Raw genomic sequence first — 22,032 nt, forward strand, 5'->3', positions numbered from 1 at the left:
TTATTGATGAAGGATATTGAAGATTCATTGATATTATAGAGATCATTTAGTTCAATAACAGTAAACCCGATTGAATTTTTAAAATGCTTTATCAAGACGGTTGAAAATATATTATATTAATAAAATTTAAAAAAAATTCTTCAATGTATCTGTTATTTCTGACTACTCTAATATTTTTCAAAACATCTTTAAGGATTAAGAGATAACGTTGCCCTACACAAAGATAGTAGACAGAGTTCAACATATTACATATCCGGATCGCCGGGTAGTTCATTTCTTGCAGTTGATGGTAACCAACAGCAAGTAGCATATCCACCACCATTTAATGAAATGTTTTGTACCTCTACAATAACGAATGATTTGGTCTGCTGGTGGGCAGTGGATCTTGGACAGGAGTATTCTATCAACAGTGTAACGATCTTCAACAGACTAGACTGTTGTAGTAAGTATGTAAAACAAATGATAATTTCTATTGAACTTTACACTATTCGGAGAACAAACCCGTTTTGTATTGCGTTTTCTGGCCGTCGCTGGAAGAATCGTCATTTTATATAGGTGTGATGGGTCTTATTGATCAATACTTTTGCATTCTTTACTTCATTTACCTTTGCTGCTACACAATTAAGAGTTGTCAAATTTTCCAAGTTTTGTCTTAGATAGAAAATATTTATAATGTTTTAAAAAGAACAGTTTTTATACCCTCTTTCATTCCAAAGAAGTTTAACTATTTCACGTATGAGATTTTGTTCACATATATGGCGTTCAATTTTGCCTTTTCAGAATCTAAAGGACTGTGGGCAATCTCATTGTTCTTACACTAAAATGAAAATAACGTTACGTCGTTGGATGGATTTCCATTGTTTAGAACGTTTTATACTAATCACAACATTTTGGAGGACGCTTTTGAAAATATTACCCAGAATGTATTAGATTCTGAAACGGCGAATTGCTGAGATTGTTGTCTTTGATAGATATTTAAAATTAAAAAAAAAATGATTGAAATCTACAACTCAGTTTAAGAATTGTTAAAAATGAGAGGAGATTTTGGTAATATGTCACTCCGATAGTAATCAGCTGACAAAGAAAACAACAAATAAGTCGTCCTTTAATAATCTAAATGTAATAAATTACGCAATATTTAAAAATAGTTAAAAAATAACCTCTACATCGGTGAAAATAAACTCATCATAGATACCAGGACTAAATTTAGTATATATGCCAGACGTTCGTTTCGTCTACGAAAGACTCATCAGTGACGCTCGAATCCAAAAAAAGTTAAAAGGCCAAATAAAGTACAAAGTTGAAGAGCATTGAGAACCAAAATTCTTAAAAGTTTTGCCAAATACAGCTAAGGTAATCTATGCCTAAGGTAGAAAAACCTTAGTACTACAAAAGATTAAAAAAATTGTAAACAGTAAATTTATAAATATAACCATATCAATGACAATTCATGTCAGCACAAAAAGTGTTGACTACTGGGCTTGTGATACCCTCGGGGAAATAAATCTCCACCAGCAGTGGCATTGACCCAGTGGTTGTAAATAAACTCATCATATATACCAGGACTAAATGTAGTAAATAGATAACAAAACATAGGTACAATCAAACCGATGACAACGTATACAGCATTAAATAATGCATGCGATAACTGAAATCATGCAAAAATTAAGTAAAGTTCTTATATAAAATTAGGTCACTTTACACTCATGTATCGGTATTATATGTTTATTCAAATTTGTAAAATTGTTACTGAAAAATCAACAGTTTTCTCATTTTGACTGATAAAATGAGTCTCAATCGTCATGATCGTAACCACTGTTCTAAATCTCATTACATTTACAAAACCATTGGAATTTTTTTCATTATGAAATTTGAAATGAAATCTGTAATCTGTTAAAACTAAAATCGTTATATATAATTAACTTTATTTTATGATTTTTAGGCGACCGTTTGGCTGATATATACATTTATGTGTACGCTCCAACCATTGCTGATTGGTCAAATTTCGACCAAGAATCAAGTCAGTTGTGTTTCTATCACCCAGGAATAGTTCCAGGTATATTCAATGCTGCCTGCAATAGAAATCTTCAGGGAAGATATGTTAAGATCTACAAAGAGTATCAAACACTTGGTTATGGCGATTCCCTTACTTTGTGTGAAGTAGAAGTTTACATTGACAAGACGCCTTATACGGGTAAGTTTTAAATATTGATTCATCAAATGGATGAGTTTTTTTTATCTCTCCTTTGATACTAAAATTAATAAGCTTAATTCTCGTATATACATCAAGAAAGATATTGCTATATATATATATATGAATGGAAGAAAACATGTTCTTCATTATACTTGTAAGAAAATATATATGTTTGATTTTAAAAACAAGTATATGTAACTGAAACAAAGCTTAGAGGGCAATGTCAATCAATTCGAAAACCGACAGACAACGCAATAGTTAATAGGGAAAATATAAAAGAACTACACAGAAATCAAATGATTGAGGCGGACGCGACCGTGAATAGATAATATACTCCAAAATATTAGAGCTGGTAACCAAGTCCGACACAAACTTCCAAACACCATTGTCCCACTGGCTTTTCAGTGCAAATAATCCACAATAAGAGATAGGACAAAACAAAAACGCAATATACTTTTCTCTTGAAAAAAATTATATTTGAATTAAAAAAAAAAAAAACCAGGAGAAACCAATTGAAGAATTAAAACACATTGATTAAAAGAGACTGATAAAATCATGAAAAAAGGGAAAAAAAATAACAGTCTACTATCACTGCATTACAAACTAAGGATTAAGAAAAAGCTTATAATTTTATTGATTCAATAGACAATACATAGCCATAAGAAGGTATACATGGTCAACACATTAAAATAAACGAAAAGACATCTACAGTTCAGCATATAGTGATAACCAAAAACCGTCACCATATGTCAATCTGTTAACCCTTTCAAGCCCAACCAACTCGGTTCTGAATTAATGTACAAAAAATGTAAACAAAAATATTGAAGTACTGCATCTTGCATATATCATCTTTTTTTGGTATACCTTTATACGTTTATACTTTTATTCACTGTGGTTATATAAAGTTAAGTAAATGACCATTGAAAAAGAAATCTTTTAAAGTGAAATGCCCTACACGAATAGTTTAGAATACAAAACTTCAACTTCGTACTCTATTTCAACTTTTTGGATTCAAGCGTCACTGATAATTGTTTTTTAGACGAACCGTGCTTTCAATACTTATATCATGAGTTTACATGTAACATTTTACTCTCGATTAACACTCTAAATAAGAAATCATCACATTTAAATTATACGACGCAATTGTTTTGATTATACATTATATTTCCTTTGCTGTATGATAAAGGTTACTATACGATTTGTGTTAAATTTGTAGTTACACACGAAATAGCAAAAGGAGCATTAACCGCCATTTAGACAAAATAAGTTTGATTTTATTCATTCAAACAGGTCTTTGCATTGGAAATAAACACCTTCATTTTAAACCCAGTTCCTGGCATGATACGGGTTAAGTTCAATTCATATGTTTTATGGTGGTATGATACTAAATTCCGCACGGGAGGCATTGTGCTAGATTGGTATATGATGGAGATCTAATCTTTTCTTCAGTTTTATTGAAGTCTGGAGCTTGTATGTCAGATATTGCTTGTTGTTATCATATATTATTGTCATTTTGCATAATTTTTTTTTTACCTATTTTGACATCGGATTCCGATTTCTTTTAAACTGAGTTTTACTGTGTGTATTGCAGTGTGTTAGTTTTTTAAACATTGACTAGATTTATCGGGGAGGGCTAGGATCTCATTAGACATATTTAACTCTCAAAAGTTTTAAGCCTTTCCCAAGTTATTAGCCTCAGGTCTTTGTTAGTCTTGCATGATTTTCGATTTTAGTTCATTTATATGTTTTTGAGGTTAGTATGACGTCCATTTTCCTGAACTAGTACACATTTTTGTTTTACCAGCTGAAGCCCGACTCCAGGTGCGGGTTTTTCTTGCTGTGTTGAAGACCCATTGGTGGCATTCAGTTGTTTTCGGCTCTTTGGTCGGGTTATTTTCTCTTTGATAGCTTCTCTATATCCATTCTCAATTTTATGAAGATTTCAGTAAAGGGGAATAATTAAATACTATTTCGCTATGAGCAGACAATTTGGTTCAATTTTGTCAAAATAAGTTTGACAACATGTACTGTTCACTTGCAAGTCAAAAATTCAACCTCAGTTGAACCCGTATTCATGCAACCTTCAAATAAACTTAAGCTGAAGATCGGTTATTCATGTCCTTAACGTGTTAACTTTATTAAAAGAAAATAATGTCATTATTAAAAAGTGAAACAAGGGGTCCGCCTTAAAACAACCATATTTCTTTGAACAATTCGGCACATACAATTTGATTGATATCCAGGTAAAATCATGCTTGACATTCTTTAAATCTATGACATCAAATCAAACAGACCTGGATAAATCGTAATTACACGTGCTTCGAGTTCTATTTATATTGATGGTTATGTTTATATTAATGACTATTAGCTGTCTACGGAGATAATCTCAATGGTTAATTAGACGGCGTATACTAGAAGTCTAAAATACGAATGAAATCATGTTACATTATAACAAGTCTATGCAACCTTTTTTTTCCTGTAACAGTATACATTATTTAGGGGCCAGCTGAAGGACGCCTCCGGGTGCGGGAATTTCTCGTTACATTGAAGACCTGTCGGTGACCTTCTGCCATTGTTTTTTTCTATGGTCGGGTTGTTGTCTCTTTTACCCATTCCCCATTTCCATTCTCAATTTTATTATTGTTAAATGGTCAGCTAAAGCCCACATGTGGGTGTTGAATGGTATCTCTGTGTTGATGACCCATTGGTTTCCTTGGGCTTTTTACCTTTTTGCTCGAGTAATTGTCTCTCTTGTTGTTATTTAGATTAACGTTTTACTATGCTATGAATCAAATACTGGTATGAGAATCAAATCAGTGATCATGAATTTGACAAATGCCTCTTTTAGAAATAAAACTATATAAGAGGAAGCTTATGCTTTATGTACATAAAAAACATATTTAGAAACAGAAAAACCGTGGAGTTTAAAAAAAAATATTGTTTTCACATTTACTGAGAAAAATTCAATATCAAGGCTCAAATGAGACAGCTGTACATTTTTCAACTTGTGCTTGATATTAGATGAAAGTTCTATTTCAAATTTAAAACAAAATATAGATTATTATTAATGAATATGCAGAAAATCTCTTGGTATTCATATTCATTCAGTGATTTTTTATTTCTTACGTCTGAACTATTATCATTGTGTAATTCCTTCTACGTTTTTGTCATTTAACATATCAAAATACAAAAAGAGGATGAGGGATTGATATATACCCTGCAACGTTCTATCTGTGTTTTTGTTTGATAATTTTCTTTGTATCGATCTGATGAGCTAATCTTTTTTCAACTGAATTTTTATAGTTTGTTCTTATGTTTCGCTGAAACACAAATGTCCAAGGCTAGGAGAATTGAGTGCACAAACATGGTTGACGTCGCAACATTCTTTATGTACCTGTTCGATGTCAGCATGTGTAATGCAGTGGTTATTGATTGCAAAAACGGATTATAATAAATAGAAGGTTTTTTTTCAATTTATTTCAGTTTTAACAATTTACCAGAACGTTTTCCATTGACTTCATTATTGATAGCGTTTTTGCTTAAAAGGACAAGCATTTAGAAGATCTAGGTTTCAGTGTTTACAAATGATGTAATATTTTGTCAATAGATTTCCAACTGCGCCGGAGATAAAAAGTTTAAAACGACTTATTAGATAAAATAGATATAACACCAACCACCAGCTATCAATATATATCAATATATAAAACACAAGATAAAAATGGTTGAACACAATGGTATATTAAAAGTTAAAATCCCTATGTATGAAATGTAAGACCACTAGATATTAAAAATATACACTATTTGATATATAAGGTAACCTCTAGACATAAATGGTAAGTCACCATTATAGATAAAACTGCTACAAACAAAAATTAAAGCATACATATACGTTTAACAAGGGTTGCCATGTAGCGCAGGAACTGCTTACCCTTCCGGAGCACATTAATTCATAAACGTTTTTAGGGTTTTATGTTGCTCAATCTTTTTCCATGATGTGTTTTGTCGTCTTTTCGTCTCTTTTATTGCGTTGTTCATTTCGTATCTTCATTTTTAGCCATGGCGTTGTCAGTTTGTTTTAAATTTATGAGTTTAACTGTCCCTTTGGTATCTTTCGTCCTCTTTTATGAGTTTTGATGTCCCTAGGCATCTTTTGTCTGATCTTTAAATGATTTACTAAGGTCTCCTGTAATGATTGACTGTTATTCTCAGAATGCATAGCCCGACCCCTATTCAGTGGTCAATTTACAAATACTGAGATGTGGTATGATATTCAATCATAACACTTTCTACTAGAGACAAGTTGAAGATAAAGTTATAAACTATAGGTCACTGTGCGGCGTTCAACAATGTGAAAATTAAAATCGTATTAATTGTAAACTATAAAAGACCTAAATGACCAAATGTACACATTTCAAACGTGAAGACTAACAACCTGAGTTATAATTACGAAATAATAGATATGACAGACAGCAACGAACAGCATGTCCCCTCTTGTCACTAACAATGCTAATGACTCCACATATTCTATAGGAACATACTGTAGACAGATGAATAAGGAACCTCTCTTAGGATTGCCAAAACATTTACAGCACGTTTCCCGTAAACGATGTGCTATGTACTGCAGACAAACAGAAGGATGCCTTGGATTTCGTATTACAACTGAAGGTGCATGTTCCCTATTCAAAACAAGTCAAAAGGTGGACAATGTTAATACTGCTGTGGATTACTATGAAAGATGTTAAACTTTGACATTTCATTGTCAAAACGAACCAACTTTTATAACTAAGTGATTACATTTTTTTATAAAGATTTCTTCGAACTGCCTCTATATGTTTTGTCCTTATTGCATGCATTTGTTTAGTTTCATAAAATTATATACATGTTTCATTATAACTTAGTAACATATTGCCGTTGCATTGTCAGATTCTCTGGGCATGTATTTTGAATGTTCCATGATATTTTTCATCTTTTTCTGTTCTTTGTAAATTGCATTTATTAAACACACACACACACACACACACACACACACACACACACATATATATATATACACACACACACACACACATACACACACACACACACACATTGTGCGTAATGCTGTTTGCTTGTTTATTACACATTGTCTAGAGATAAATTTCCAAGGCTGAACGAATTGCCCTAGATACCACATATACTATTTGTTAGGTTATGCTTAAACAAGATCTACAAGTTCCGTCTGTCAGCAAGTCAGCAACTACTCTGTTTTGATGACTCATTAGAAAGGTATTTCCTGTAAGCGATTGTAATCTACTACAGACATTTGTGTATTTTCGATGGTATTATATCACCATATAGCTTTAATATACAATTATTATGGTATATGAATCTACATTATGTGTCAACTGATTTGTTCTTTTTTGGGGGAAAAAGGGGGGGAGGGAATAAAAGTGAAAGATTTTAGATAATTGATTTATATCTTTCTCTGGAATTTTATGAAGTGTATGAATATTTCGATGCTTTATAAAATAATCACGTATACAAGATGCAAAAAATATTAAATTATGCCCCAACATTAAACTTTTTAAGCCTATATAACCAAATAAAAACAATTCAAATATACCAACAAGGCAATTTTTACCTTCTCAAATAAAGTTCTCCATTTCTGTTGTTCAATTTGAAATGTATATAAACCTGTTAAGCTTTGGTTTCAATATCTTATTAAATACTTTTTTATTTGTTCTTAATATGTCTCAGTGTCTTTTTTCCATACATAGAATGAAACAAAACAATGAATTTATTTCTTCGACATCGTTCATTGTGTTTCATTAGAATTCAATAATTATACATTGAGTCTCCTCAGCGTATTTTTTTACATATAAAGAAAAGTAAATTTTCGTTTTTATGATTTCATCATCGTTCAATGGGTTTTATCTCCTGATGTGTTTGAAATGAAATTAACATCATAGTGAACACAAAATTTAAGCCTGAGCTTCGAATATCTTTTTCTCAAATACTTTTCTATTTATTAGTTTATGTCTCAATGCAAAACACATTGTAAGATGCGGAAATAATTAATTCAAAATTTTCCCATTCTCTATGTAGTAGGGTACAATGGGCAATAGTGCAGACTAGATTATATGTCAATATTCTGATTACGACAATATAAACAATATCCCTGTAGACATAAGTTATGCACAAATGGACATAGACATGTACACATTATTAGTAAGACAATTCAATACAATAAACTTTATTAGGTATACAAAAATACATGTAGCTTATAAACATGTTGTTTGGTCATAATGCTCTTCAATATCGTACTACATTTTTTTAATCGAGCGTCACTGATGAGTCTTTTGTAGACGAAACGCGTGTCTGGCGTAACTATAACATTTTAATCCTGGTGTTACGAATTTACAGTTTAAGAAGGTTATATCGGATATGTTCCTTACGTCGTAACTACAATCCCCTTCCCTTTCATGAATATGACCTACCGAATTAGACCATTTACCGGATTTGTAATCACATAAGCAACACGACGGGTGCCACATATGGAGCAGGATCTGCTTACCCTTCCGGAGCACCTGAGATCACCCCTAGTTTTTGGTGGGGTTCGTGTTGTTTATTCTTTAGTTTTCTATGTTGTGTCGTGTGTACTATTGTTTTTCTTTTTGTCTTTTTCATTTTTAGCCATGGCGTTGTCAGTTTGTTTTGGATTTATGAGTTTGACTGTCCCTTTTGTATCTTGCGTCCCTCTTTTATAATATGTCTACAGTTGTATATTTTTCGAAACCTCTTTGAATTTCCTATTTGATCTCTTTATCATTGAAAACGGCATTAACAATCATCCCTTTATCCGTGGTTGCTATCAGACGCTTAACCTGTATAATTGTTGCTAGGGTGCTCTCTTCGAGGTCCGCGTTCGAAGTATAAATTGTGGGTAGCTATTCAGTTCAAATCGTCATTTGTACCAAAGACAACAGACAGTGAACATCGGAAAGGAAGTGGTTTGTAGCAGGCAGAAGGTTCAGTTTAAGTGAAGTGAAGTGCTTGGAACCTGCGGACAGAATTTAGAAAGGACTGAGACTGTTGGTTCGGTACAGATTGTCCAAACAGAACTGGTGCGGCTCACATCTCTCACTATTGCAGTATGCGTTTGCTGACATACCATGCCTTAGTGTTACTCTGTCTATCAGGCAGTTATAGACATGTTTATTTAATAAAGTTTCATACCAAAAATTAAACCAGACAATAGTTCCAAACCGTCAGACCAGTTCCAAACATTTAGGTTTCAGACCCGTTCCATACATTTAGGTTTCAGACCAGTTCCAAACATTTCGGTTTCCGACCAGTTCCAAACATTTCGGTTTCCGACCAGTTCCAAACATTTAGGTCGCAGATTAGTTCCAAACATTTAGGTTTCAGACTAGTTCCAAACATTTAGGTTTCAGACCAGTTCCATTGTTCAAGTTTAACCCGACAGAGTAAAAGTCTTAATTTTAATTGTTGTTAAAAGTTTCATTTCATATTGCATTCGTGTTTAAAAGTTATTTCCTAACACATAAATATAGTTATCTATAACTAATAATATTTCTAAAGACATACAGACATGTTCAGTCATTACAAGTCTATTTTTGCTTGATATCTGATAAAAGAGGGACGAAAGATACCAAAGGGACAGTCAAACTCATAAATCTAAAACAAACTGACAACGCCATGGCTAAAAATGAAAAAGACAAACAAACAACAGCACACACGACACAACATAGAAAACTAAAGAATAAACAACACGAACCCCACCAAAAAACTAGGGGTGATCTCAGGTGCTCCGGAAGGGTAAGCAGATCCTGCTCCACATGCGGCACCCGTCGTGTAGCTTATTTGATAACAAATCCGGTAAATAGTCTAATTCGGTAGGTCACATTCATGAAAGGGAAGGGAATTGTAGTTACGACGTAAGGAACATATCCGATATCATTTGTGAAACGGCTATTCCATAACGGTCAACCAACTCGTGATGGCGTCCGTAAAATTTACGAAGGGATGATTTCAACTTCACCATTTGGAACTCTTGGTTTAATAACTTCCTTGTGAGCAGCAACCCTCTATCAAGAAAATCATGATAGGAAATGCAAGCACGGGAATATCGTATCAATTTGGAATATATATACCCCGTATGCAGGTGCTACTGGAATGTTGCTACTTAGAAATGGAAAGTTCACAATTGGAAAGCTGAAATCATCTCTTTTGTCGTAAAGTTTTGTTTTCAACCGACCCTCATTGTCAATTTCTAGATGTAAGTCAAGATATGAGGCCGACTTAACTGTATCTGTAGTATCCTTTATCTCTAGCTCGATTGGATAGATGCGTTCCACATAGTCACCAAATTTTGAATTATTTAGTGAAAGAACATCATCTATATAGCGAAAAGTAGAGTTAAAGGATATTGCTAACTTCTTATCTTTCTTCCTAAGAAGTTCCTGCAAGAAGTCAGCCTCATAATAATAAAGAAACAAGTCGGCAAGTAGAGGGGCACAGTTTGTTCCAATTGGAATGCCGACAGTCTGTTGAAAAACACGTCCTCCGAATGTAACAAATATGTTGTCAATCAAGAAATCAAGCATCTTGAAAATATCAGTTTTAGAGAATTTTTTGTTTGAATCAGAGTGATCCTTTACAAAGTAGGATTTATCCCTCCCTAAGACAAGATACTTGTATCTACGTTGGCCATTCTTTTTTACGAAGCAAAGCAATACCAACTCTTTCAATTTGTCTTTTAGTTTGGAATGTGGAATACTAGTATAAAGAGTAGAAAAGTCAAATGTTTTAATACTGTTACAAGATGAAAGAGAGTTAGATTGTATGTACTCTAAAAGATCTTTGGAATTTTTAAGTATCCACATCTGATTCACGCCCCCTCTAGAATAGGCAGTTTCACAATAACTTTTAAGCCCGTCTTTGATTGCTGATAAAATAGAAGTTAATAATTTAGAAAGAATGTTTCGTGGAGCACTTGGAAGACCCAGCAATATACCGTTGTTTGTAAGGACACTTATGTAGTTTAGGTATCCAATACAGTGATGGTAGATCCAGTTCTTCATCTTTGGTTGAAATTCCAAAGGAACACAGAACAGACCTATGATTATCCAGGATTTCCTCTTTGGTAAGTGTCGTGAGGGTATATGTTGAGTTTCCAAGTGAATTGTCAATACCTAATTCGTTTATCAAGCAGTTAATGTAATGAGTTTTACATACAAAAACGATGTTGTTTGGGGCTTTATCTGCGGGGACAACAACATATTTGTCATGTAGGTAGGATAGGTGTTTTGCAACATTTGGGTCTTTAAAGATTGACGTAGCATGGGCATTGATAGACCCATTCAGTTTCTTAATTCTGATTTGTATCAACGACCTCACTGCCTTAATCCATTCGGAAAGAGTGTCTACGTCTTCCTTCTCGCGTTTAGCCCCTTGCCTGGCATAATCCTCAACTGAGTCCATCAAAATTTTAAAGTTGTATTTTCAATTGATGGATTTAGGCTCACGATATTCGGACCTTTCGATAACACATTTTGTAGAGAAGTGTTATTAACAATGTTGAGGTCACCGGTAATAACGTGGCCAGCAGGATTATATGTGAATTGGGAACTAGCACAAGTGCAATCAGGAGGTTTAGACTTGAAGTCGTCAATATCGAGATCCTGCAAAACGTGTTTGTAATTGAAAATTTTAGTTGCAATAGGTTTGGTATAGGTATAAGAAATGATTGGTACAGACTGGTCTTTAAAATAAGGAGATATTTTCGATTGAACTAATTTATGATGAAGGATATTGCCTAAGTTGACGCCATCGATACCTTTGTTGGCAAAGGAAAGATTAAGGAAAGATCTTTTCTCTTTTTCATCTTTGCCAATGCGGACTGGCTTGAAAAGTCTGTGACTAGCAATATCCGAAATTATAGCTGTAATTTTGTATTGGTTTGAATGAGGGTTTGTAACAGTGGATTCCAAACATAAATTGAACAGAGAATGAAGTTTTGAAAGGGGTAATGAATAAAGTTTCGTGCGAATGTGATTAATACCTAACGGCTTTTGTATAAATGGGCAACAAGTCATTAATAGATACATCATGCAGAGAAGGTGATGTATAATGACGATGACCATGACTGCGTCTACGTCGAGGAGTCGAGTTGAAAATATTCATCACATTCACCGAGTTACACGAAGGACTAGATAGAATACCTATACCATCAATTTTGTCATTGCAACCATAAGGTGTCGCAGTTCCCAATTGTCTAATCCAGTAGTCCTCTTTTTGTCTACGGAGAGTTGTTGAAAGATTAGGATTGTTAGAGCTATGGTATATCTTCTCGATAATGCGTACTGTCATGGAAACGATGGAATGATCGGGCTGATTGAAATGCTGGTATAGAATGTCGTTAGCATTGAGGTTAATGTCTGATCTATGACCGCACATACGTTTGTTTAGCCTTCCTTTCGTTTCACCGACGTATACCAATCCGCAAAGGTTGCACTCTAATCCGTAGACGACATTTATCGATTTACAATTCAGATCATCGTAACTTCTGGTAAAATATGATTTCTTGGTCAAATTGCTAGTGAATTCAGCATCTGTAATTAAAATTGCACAAGTTTTGCAGCCTTTGGTCTCACATTTCGAAATGCGACAGTGTTGTACTGTGTCATCAAAAACCAAAATGTCTTTAAGGAGAACTGAACATGGCTGTATATGTGTAATATTGATGTTGTCACTAGGACGATGATCTGAATGAGTCATGTTTGTGATATTTGTCATGTCTGGTGATGAGGGGACACCTGCCGTATCAGACGACACCGTGTCCATGGTGACGTCTGTTTCGGACCTTTTTATACTGGGTGACGTCCGAGCCAGTTTCCTGTTAGATCTTCGTAAATTCATGCAATTGTAGTTTTGCTACTGGGCGGATGATGTCTTCGGGGACAAAATGACCACCAGCAGAGACATCGACCCAGTGGTTATAAAAGAGGGACGAAAGATACCAAAGGGACAGTCAAACTCATAAATCTAAAACAAACTGACAACGCCATGGCTAAAAATGAAAAAGACAAACAAACAACAGCACACACGACACAACATAGAAAACTAAAGAATAAACAACACGAACCCCACCAAAAAACTAGGGGTGATCTCAGGTGCTCCGGGAGGGTAAGCAGATCCTGCTCCACATGCGGCACCCGTCGTGTAGCTTATGTGATAACAAATCCGGTAAATAGTCTAATTCGGTAGGTCACATTCATGAAAGGGAAGGGAATTGTAGTTACGACGTAAGGAACATATCCGATATCATTTGTGAAACGGCTATTCCATAACGGTCAACCAACTCGTGATGGTATCCGTAAAATTTACGAAGGGATGATTTCAACTTCACCATTTGGAACTCTTGGTTTAATAACTTCCTTGTGAGCAGCAACTCACTATCAAGAAAATTATGATAGGAAATGCAAGCACGGGAATATCGTACCAATTGGGAGATATATACCCCGTATGCAGGTGCTACTGGAATGTTGCTACTTAGAAATGGAAAGTTCACAATTGGAAAGCTGAAATCATCTCTTTTGTCGTAAAGTTTTGTTTTCAACCGACCCTCATTGTCAATTTCTAGATGTAAGTCAAGATATGAGGCCGACTTAACTGTATCTGTAGTATCCTTTATCTCTAGCTCGATTGGATAGATGCGTTCCACATAGTCACCAAATTTTGAATTATTTAGTGAAAGAACATCATCTATATAGCGAAAAGTAGAGTTAAAGAATATTGCTAACTTCTTATCTTTCTTCCTAAGAAGTTCCTGCAAGAAGTCAGCCTCATAATAATAATGAAACAAGTCGGCAAGTAGAGGGGCACAGTTTGTTCCCATTGGAATGCCGACAGTCTGTTGAAAAACACGTCCTCCGAATGTAACAAATATGTTGTCAATCAAGAAATCAAGCATCTTGATAATATCAGTTTCAGGATAATCTGAGGCTCAGGGAATGAAAATCTTGAGGTCTCGTACTCTGTCCATACTTGATTTCGCCAACATTTGAGTTTCTCTTTCTCAACTCTTGACTGAATTCCCTGTTCATTAATACCGCGAATTTTATTGTAATTAACTGACTGTTATTTAATAATAACAATTCACTGTGACTTAAAACAAATGTTCTTTACAAGTCTTCATAGTTCATAGTGTCTGGATCGCAAATGTCATATCGTGTTACATGTATAAAAGCGCAAACGCTCTGTGCCCACTTATTTATGAAACTAGAGTATGTTTGAAAAATAACAGAAAAATACATCTAGTCGAACAAAAGTCCAAAACTAACATGACACAATACAAATTCAAGAACATGTACTAGAAATTACCTGTCTATGCGACCATGTTATATGCTGGTAATATGTGCCAGTATCTATATGCTTATTCAGTAGTAAATAATATTTGACAAATATAAAGTAATAACATTTTTACTTTTATAAACTATAAAAATATTATAACTGTCTGAATCTTTAAAATCATGAAACTATATATTGAAGCTACAGAACACAATTCTTTATCAGTTAGTCAAATGAAATACAATTAAAAAATACTACTTTAAAATGATCTAACTATGAATATCATTATGTATTAATAAAGGCCAAAGTAGTATACTGGTGTTCAAAAGTGACAAGAGGAAAACAAAGCAACATCAGGAAACCTAAGTGCAATAAAAACAAACATCAGTTCTCATAGATTCGAACTATTTGATGAAAACTGCCATATTCCAGACTTGGAACAGGACAATTTAGTAAAACAGTTTGGAATGAACCTGGTTGAATGGCATTTCAGAGATATAAGCCAAAATTTACATTTTACCATTATGTTCTAATTCTAGCCATGGCAGCTATCTTGGTTGATGGACGGGGTAATAGGATAATTTTTAACTAGTTTCCCTAAGATGATTTCGGCCAATTTTATTTTTATTTGGCCTTGAAGTTTCAGAATAGAAGATTTTTGTAAAAGTTAACGGACGATGACGACAGACGACGACAGACGACGGACTAAATTGATGAGAAAAGCTCACTTGGAGTTTTTTTCTATGTGAGCAAAAAATGGTAAGTGCCTAATCAAATGGCAAAATCAAAAGCTCAATGACATCAAACGAATGAAGAGAGCTGTAATATTACTGGCGCTTTCTAATGCAGAAACAGATGGATGAAACCTGGTTTATAACTAGCTAAACTTCTCACTTGTCGAAAGCAATTGTATTACAGTTTTCATATATTTAAACATAGATATAACAATAATATATATATTTGACCGTTTAGTCAAATGCGTTTTGTTTAAATATACTTTTTCACTTTTTTAGTCTTTTGGAAAATGTTTGTGCTGTTTAGACCCTTCTACAACGAAATTTGTTTTACATGCACACGTATAAAAATTGCGGTTTTTATCCAACGCAATCATAGGTTTGAACGTAGTTTTCAATTTAGACTTGTTTTTATTTTTTCGTTTGGGCTTGTATCATATTTTCCCTCCAGTTTATATGATCCGTTCATCCTATATTGACTCTTAAAATTCAAGAGTCGATCTAAAAATGAGGGTACTTTTTATATGGCCTTCCAAATACCGTTTCGATCCCTAACATCACTGAAGAGACATTTATTGTCGAAATCCGGATCTGGTGAACTAAAAAATATTGACACCGTATGTTTGTGGCATAACATCGTGGCCACAAGTTAAAAAACAATTTTTCTGTTTAGTATTAAATTTATATTAAGATCCATTTTGTTACATCTTGTGATCAATTTTATTTGGCAATCGCCAATGGCAGTCAGCAGGGTTAAAGAACATCAGTTGTTCGACCTGTTAGTCAAATGCGTTTTGTTTAAATATACTTTTTCACTTTTTTGGTCTTTTGGAAAATGTTGTTTGTGCTGTTTTTAGACCCTTCTACAACGAAATTTGTTTTACATGCACACGTATAAAAATTGCGGTTTTTATCCAACGCAATCATAGGTTTGAACGTAGTTTTCAATTTAGACTTGTTATATATATATATATGTGTGTGTGTGTTATGTGTGGGTGTATGGGGTGGCAATAGAAGATGACTTGTTATAATGATCAGACTATTGCAAATTAACGTAAGCTCTGATAACCCTTAGAATCAAAGACCGGTAAAGAAACAAAAGAGGGACGAAAGTTACCCGAGGGACAGTCAAACTCATAAATCGAAAATAAACTGACAACGCCATGGCTAAAAATGAAAAAGACAAACAGACAAACAATAATGCACATGACACAACATAGAAAACTAAAGAATAAGCAACACGAACCCCACCAAAAACTAGGGGTGATCTCATGTGCTCCGGAGGGGTAAGCAGATCCTGCTCCACATGTGGAAACCGTCATGTTGCGTATGTGATAACCAATCCGGTAAATAGTCGAATTCGGTAGGTCACATTCATGAAAAAGGAGGGGATTGTAGTTACGACGTAAGGGACATATCCAATATCATTTGTGAAACGGTAATTCAATAACGGTCAACCAACTCGTGATCAGAAAAAATCAGAAAAGAACACCATCACTAGTAAAACTTTTAAATGTTTTATTGTATATATATCTTACAGTGCTTTCCTGATTCTAGGCAGTGTCTAAAATACCTAAACTTTAGGAATTTTTGTAAGTGACTTTAAGATTCAGGCATGGTATGTATTGACCTATTCATTCAGTCATTTTACAAAACGCCTTGGAAAAATAAAAAAGCCCTTTATAGCTTGCTGTTCGGTGTGAGCCAAGGCTTTGTGTTGAAGACCATACCTTGACCTATAACGGTTTACTTTTATAATTGGGACTTGGATGGAGAATTGTCTCATTGGCACTTATACCACATCTTCCAATATCAATTTTACAAGCATACCTGATTTTTTTTATTACAGAATGAAATGTTCACAAAAACTGAGCAATTGAAAGTATTGGACAACAGAACAGTTTTATCTATGATCATTACAGAATTTTAACGATCGGATTTTGAGATTTTTCACATGTTTCTGCTCGAAAACTTAATCTTCGGAAACACATAAATATCTTCCTATTCATGTGTATTCAAAAGATTCAAAGTTACATAAGAATGATAACAGATATGATAAGATGTGGTATGAGTGCCAATGAGACAACTCGCATACCATTTATGGTCATACCAAACACTTATCAATACTGGTATATCTTTAAAATAGAGAGACGAGATATAACTCTTAAATAACAAAAAAGCATTACAAATTGTATCAACAGGTTGATTTACATCAATCAGATCCTAACACAGACTAACATAGAACATCGTGTTGGAGGTGATGTATCAAGATAACCTGTCAAATCCCGACTATTTAGACGTATATTATATGTTATTCAGTCTCAAATAGGGTATTTACCGTGACATTCACGGCTTAGAGTTTATATATAAGAGTATGTAAGATTTAGAGGATATAAGCCTTAAGCCGGGAATGTCACAGTATATACCCGAACTGAGACCTGCATCACACATATATTACGAATAACCCTGGTCTTCATATTTTTCTAGTGTAGTATTTCTTAAACATTTACAATGCGGCATATATATATATTCATAACATTTTTAATTATTTCTAAATGTTTTGAGAAATCTATTTAATGCACCTTTTTATCTTAACATTTTGTTTTCCCGTTAAGAAAATATTTCAAAAAAACCTATAAATTTCTTTCTTTTGTGTTTGTATGTGTGTGTCTGTCTGTGTGTGTGTGTGTGGCTTTGTTTTTTTTTTTTTATTTATATAACACATTTATTGAAAAACCCAATTTGATACGTTCCGCATACGTGTGGTATTTTGTAAGGTACTGTGAACATTTTTTCATCGTGTATGTACTAATTTTTTTTTAACTTTTTTAAAACATAAAATTTAAGCATTTGAAGTGTAAATTTTGTGATTTTGTATTTAAAATGTACTATTGACGGATGCACGTAATTATTTTCGCTCTCTCAACCTCTGATATTCATTAGGGTTCTGTAAATCTTTTTAATACGTCACATAGTAACATATGCTAAGGTGACGTTTTGAGTTTTCAATTGGCGAAAATGTCGTGTATAATTATGCCGGTTGTTTTCTGAATAAATTATGACATCTCTCTTTTGTTATCCAGTCACGAAACTCGACTCATTAGTAATCCGTAAAATATATGTATGTATTGTGTCACTCGAACTCATGCATATCTTCTATCTATATATATGTTAATGTATGTGTGAGACAAAGGAAGATGACCCATCATAAAGGTACGGATATCGCTACATAAAGCAAGAAAAGCGTGACGTCATCGTGACAATAGTGGCTACTCTGTGCCCTAGTTTACTCGACCAACTAAAAAGTAAATTTACAAAAATACTGAACTTCGAGAGAAATATGGTACAGGCATTTTCTTGAATAGAAAATGGCGGTTAAACCTAGTTTTATAGTTAGCTAAAGCTCTCACTTGTATGACATTTCATAAAATTCAATCAAATTGACAACAATGTGTGAACAAAACAAACAGGTATGATAGGTAAAAATTTCAAAAAATTGGGGCACAGCAGTCAACATTGTGTTATAATCGTATTCACTATTAAACAAACAAATATTTAAATTAACATTGGCACAAGAACACAATGAAGGGGTGTATAGGTACAGAGACACGTCATATGTATCAAAAATACATAGCTGCATATCGGAAACACAAAGAGGCATACAGACAAAGCATATTTGCAAAAATGAAATATAACAAAACAAAAATTATAAGAACAATAACATAATGACGGGATGTATAAGCTCAGAACCACGTCATATGTAAAACGAAGCACAAAAAGGCATATAGACAAGACATATAAGCAAAAATGAAAGACAAGAATAAAACTAAGCTTTACAAATACAACAAGTATTTTCTCGTCGACCTTATCTATGGGTAATCAACAGAACATGATGTATAGTGGCAATTAGATGGGAAGAAGATGACGTACCTCTCAGATCAGCTATGTTTTGTCTACCGTAAAATAATGTTATATTACTTTCAATGTCGTCAATTTGAATCTTATTTTTATTTACATCTAAATAACTTTAGTACAGACGTTCTCCAATAGATAACCTGGTGTATGAGTCTTATGTAGACGAAACGCGCGTCTGGCGTACTAAATTATAATCCTGGTACTTTTGATGAACTATGTATAAGTATATTATACAAAACCTTTACAAATAGAAGATTTAATTTATTATTGCCTTATCCTTAAATTATTTTCCTCAGTGTGGTTTGTTTTTTTATATATCTAGAATGGGAAATTTTTGAATTAATTATTTCCGTATTGTACAATGTGTTTTACACTGAGACATACAATAATAAATAGAAACGTATTTTTTAAAGACATTCAAACCAGGGCTAAACATTTGTGTACATTCTAATGTATGAAAATATGGATTTTTTTTGTTAGTAAAATTGGCTGTTACAAAATGTTAGAAATTATTATAAATTAAGGAATTTATCTCCCTCGTGTAAAGCTCTGATTCCTTTCACGGATTTGGCTATACTTTTTGGACCTTTTGGACTATAGCTCTTCATCTTTTGTATAAGCTTTGGATTTCAAATATTTTGGCCACGAGCATCACTGAAGAGACATGTATTGTCGAAATGCGCATCTGGTGCAGGAAAATTGGTACCATTAATGTTATTACATATATTTTATAATCTGATATTCGTGTTTATACTTAAATAATAGTATAATGCTTCGAAATATTCATAAACTTTTAAATTAAAGACAAATTTATAAAAGACAACAACATTATAATGGTTGTTGATACCTAAATAAAGGCAATCGCTGTTCAAAAGGCATAAATCGATTGAGAGAAAGCAAATTCAGGTACAAACTAAAACCAAGGATAACACATAAACTATAACAAGAAATCAACAAAACAACAGAAACACTGAAGTTCAAGAAAAACAAACGACAATGCAACAAACACAGAAACGAACAGTAAGCATAAACAACTGTATATTGAAATCATATTTTTTATTTCAAACCCATGCTATACAGAAAGATCCGTTTGATTGAGCATTGGAATACATTTAATTTTTTTTCTAAATGAGTACATTGAATCTGATACTTCGTATAACAAAAAGTAAAATCAAATAAATACTGAACTCCGAGGAAAATTCAAAACGGAAAGTCCATTATCAAATGGAAAAACACATCAAACGAATGGACAACAACTGTCATATTCCTAAATTGATACAGGCATTTTAAAATTTAGAAAATGGTGGATTGTATCTGGTTTTATAGCACTTAACCTCTCACTTGTATGACAGTCGCATTTAATTCCATTATATTTACAACGATGCGTGAACAAAACAGACATAATAGATAAAATTGTCAAAATATGGGTACAGCAGTCATCACTGTATCACAATCTCAAAACAAACAAATATTTAACAAAGAAGCACAAAAGCATCTATCAAATTCAACAACCTCATTCATTGCTTATTAATATATGTATTTTAAATCAACCCATAAAGGATAGAAATATTTGAAGTCCTGTGACTGTATTCACATCAGTTCTTAGTATGGAGTCGCGTGTTTGGCGTCAGAAAATGTAAACCTCACACAGGAAAAAAAAATAATTTTGTTGTTCAAAGTATTTTCAAAATTATAATTTCACATGGGGAATGGTGGTATAAATGGTTGAAAAATCAAAAGTTGTGTTAGGAGGTGTTATGCCACCATTGATTTTCCCCTATTTGTCTTTGTTAAAGTTGCAATTTTCAAAATGTGCAGAAGATATCTTTGTTTCAAATAAAGAAATACTTTGCATGAGTAAAGTTTTATCCTGTCAAGTACTATAGAAAAAATTTCACATTACATTTCATTGCATACAAGAAAATAACCATCACTGGAAATTAACCAATCAAGTTTCTCCCCTTATCTTACCTGTGTACATTGTTTATGAACCATGTAACCTCAAGTTTACAAAATATTCTATAAAAACCCCAAAGAAAAAAATTATAGTGATTTGAAATACCTGAGACATATGTTTATGAAACAGAAATGTTTTACTGCAATAAAATGTAGGATTAGTTACCTACAACTGTCAAATTCAAGAGAATATTTTTTTCGACCTATTTTCGTTTACAACGGGTATGACGTACTATGATTTGGTAGTATTACACCAAGACTTATTTCAGAAAAAGACCGAGATTTGAAATTATTCAGAAGTTCTTTCAAATTTTAAAGGGTCCACATATGGTTAATGCCACTACGCGAGTAGAATAATTTTGTCGTTCAAAGTATTTTCAAAATTATAATAGAACAATAACATAATGGTATTATAATAAAACAATTAAAAAAGGGCTTCTTGTTTTTGAAATGTGTCTGAAAAAATGTAAAATCACAAAAATACTGAACTCCGAAGAAAATTCTATCGGAAAGTCCCTAATTACATGGCAAAATCAAATGACAAAACACATAAAAAACGAAATGACAACAACTGTCATATTCCTGACTTGGTACAGGCATTTTTAAATGTAGAAAATAGTGGATTGAACCTGTTTTAATAGCGCTTAACCTCTCACTCTGATTCATATGAAAATAAGAAGAGTTCGGCAAGGTGAGGCGCACAGTTCGTTCCCATAGGAATGTCGACAATTCGTTGAAAAGTCTACCTCCAAATTCAACAAATATGTTGTAAATAAGAAACTCCTGCATACTGTCACTTGTTCCTCTGTGTAGCATGTTTTATCCTTTTGTTCACTATTAACAAAATATGCCTTTTAATATCCCAAAGTCATAGCGTATGCT

The 22,032-nt window shown here is 33.3% G+C and overlaps 1 long non-coding RNA gene across 1 annotated transcript; it reads left to right on the forward strand.

Moving 5' to 3' along the window:
• Positions 1–226: 226 nt before the first annotated feature.
• On the forward strand, positions 227–7,077 carry LOC143070775 (uncharacterized). Its single transcript, XR_012976692.1, has 3 exons — positions 227–442; positions 1,943–2,194; positions 6,725–7,077. It is a non-coding gene; the product is annotated as an uncharacterized LOC143070775 (long non-coding RNA).
• Positions 7,078–22,032: the final 14,955 nt, after the last annotated feature.

Source organism: Mytilus galloprovincialis, chromosome 4 (genome assembly GCF_965363235.1).
Source record: "Mytilus galloprovincialis chromosome 4, xbMytGall1.hap1.1, whole genome shotgun sequence".
In the NCBI taxonomy this organism is placed as follows: Eukaryota; Metazoa; Mollusca; class Bivalvia; order Mytilida; family Mytilidae; genus Mytilus; species Mytilus galloprovincialis.